This window comes from Octopus bimaculoides, unplaced genomic scaffold (genome assembly GCF_001194135.2).
Source record: "Octopus bimaculoides isolate UCB-OBI-ISO-001 unplaced genomic scaffold, ASM119413v2 Scaffold_159804, whole genome shotgun sequence".
Classification (NCBI taxonomy): domain Eukaryota; kingdom Metazoa; phylum Mollusca; class Cephalopoda; order Octopoda; family Octopodidae; genus Octopus; species Octopus bimaculoides.
In genome coordinates this window covers 8,171-10,708 of record NW_026360317.1, presented here as the reverse complement: position 1 = coordinate 10,708, position 2,538 = coordinate 8,171, and the positions used below count along the sequence as shown (strand labels likewise).

The following is a 2,538-nucleotide window of genomic DNA, read 5'->3' as shown; positions in this document are numbered from 1 at the left end:
TTTTTTAAGAAACAGTTTTTCATTATAGAAAAGTTATATTTTCTTAGATTTGAAGTAAAACATTTTGGAACAGGATTGATGAGAGGATAACTAAATCTGACCCTTTACGAGTATCTCTGATGCCTTTAGATTAGGCTAAGTATTATATCTCTTATCCCAAGAGTCTTGTGTGTGTGTGTGTGTGTGTGTGTGTGTGTGCGCGCGCGCACGTGTGAAGATATATACCTGCATGTATGTATGAATGTATGTATGTATATGTGTGTCTGAGTGTGTTTATGTCCCCTTGTTTTGATATTGCATGACACTTGTAAATGAGTGTCAGTGATTTACAATATTCTGCAAAAACATGTCTGGCCATGGAGAAATATTACTTTGCTAGGAAACAGAAAAGGCACCTGGTTGTGGAAAATCAATTCCAATAAACATCATCCGACCCATGCAAGCATAGAAAAGTGGATGTTAAAACAATGATGATGATGATGATGATAAACTGCAATCTATGATAGAGTGGAAGACCCACTTTAAATATCTAAAAGGTTCTTCCTCAATGTAATTGCTTCAGTCTCAATGCAAACCCTCAGATCAAGTTACTTGATGAAAGAACACCATTTCCAACATAGAAAAAAATGGAATATTTTTATTTACAAAAATATTAAAAGCTTCAAGCCTCTACTTTGCAGTTGCTAAACTCATTTATTCCACAAGTATAGCAATACGTTTTGATCAAATGAAGCTTTTTAATACAAAATCCAGTAAAACTGTTTTAGGAGAACAATGAAGAGACCATCAACTGTTGTTTTGGCTTTTGACTTTCTCAATTTGTTTCTCTCGATGTCTCTCCAAAAAGCGTTGGAATGATTCCCTCTCTCGCTGCTCTTCTTCATCTGTAAAGTAAAACGATAAAGAATTCAATCGTTTTGTCTAAAAAGAAATCTCAGACTACACAAATTAAGGGGCGAGGAGGGGGGGGGTCTTTTACAGATTAGTAATGTTCAGTCATAGATAAGTAAGATTAATGAAGGTTTTAAGAGTTGTAGTTGTGTGTAGATTAAGAATGTCTGACAGAGAATGGAAGATGGCACCAACAATAGGAACCAGGTGACATACACTATAAAATGTTAACCCTTTTGTTACCAACCTGTCTGAAACTGGCTCTGGCTCTGAGTGCAAATGTCTTGTTTCCATCAGTTTCGAATTAAAATCTTCCACCAAACCTTAGTCGCAATTTATGTTCCTAACACTAGCTTAATGATAACTAAGTTATTTTACTAAATTCTTTGTTATTTTAAAAATTAATTGTAAAAAACACAGAGCATCTCAAACACAGTCACGAAGGGTGACGACAAACAAAAAAGTTTGTAGAACAAACTTTTCTACCTGTAATGTTATATGGTAGTGAAACATGGGCTAGAACAAAGAGAGAAGAGCAGAGATTGGTAACGGCTCAAAGAGCCATGGAGAGGTCAATGCTTGGAATCTCGTTGAGAGAGCACATCAGTAGCAAGGTCATCAGACAGAAGTCCGGTGTGAGGGATGTCATTGTAGAATATACACGCAGCAACTTTAGATGGGCTGGACACGTCACCCGGCTCACCGATAATCAGTGAACCCGCACAAGCGGAAACAACCACTCGGAAGGCCTCCATGACGGTGGAGTTATGATTTTAGGAGGGTAATTGGGACCACGTGGATGAAGAAAGCACAATCCAGAGAGGAATGGACAGCATGCTGTGACCAGCAGTGTCAAATGGACGCCCGACGGACTGGTCGGTCAAGGTGATATTCTCATGTATAAGAGCTTTTATCATGTTTTTAAGTAAGTGGCGGAACTTGAGGTAACCTGGCACCACTACACAAAGAAGATTGACTCAGTGGAACAGACGAACTACTAGGAGAGGCTACAAAAAACTCAAGTTCTACTCCCTGGAGAGAAAATGAGAAAGATATGCAGTGATATACATATGGAAGACCCTGTGAAATTAGAATTTTCTTACTGTTCAATAAAATTTCATCAAACTATTTCTCTGTCATTTGTGATTTTATATAAAGGGTTGGCCAAAAGTCACCTGACAGTAAATCAAAACCATTTAATCCCAAGATTTATTTGATTAACAAGTGAATGAATTTAATAAAAGCATCTAAATATGAAACATCATGAAGATTGTTCAAACTGAAGTCCTTCTTGAGCGACACCAGTTTCCCATTCGAGTCAATACAGAATTACAGATAGTATTTAGGGAATTTTGATTTACTGTCGGGTGACTTTTGGCCCACCCTGTGTATGTATGTGTGTGTGTGCTTTGTTCCCGACCATCGCTTGACACCCAGTGTTGGTGGGTTTGTGTCCCTGTAACTTAGTGGTTTGACAAAATAGAATAAGTACCCAGCTTTAAAAAAAAAGTAAATAATAAACATTGGGATTGATTTCTTTGACTAAAATTGTTCAAGGTGGTGCTGTAGCATGGCCGCGGTCTACTGACTGAAACAAATGAAAGATATAAGATTACCAATAAAATCATCAGGATCTCCAGTAAAATC

General features: G+C 37.5%; 1 long non-coding RNA gene across 1 annotated transcript; it reads right to left on the bottom strand.

The window, feature by feature from the left end:
• Positions 1-617: 617 nt before the first annotated feature.
• On the bottom strand, positions 618-2,538 carry LOC106881488 (uncharacterized). The gene is made up of 2 exons (XR_001410863.1): positions 2,508-2,538; positions 618-884 (listed from the first exon to the last, which is right to left on the bottom strand). It is a non-coding gene; the product is annotated as an uncharacterized LOC106881488 (long non-coding RNA).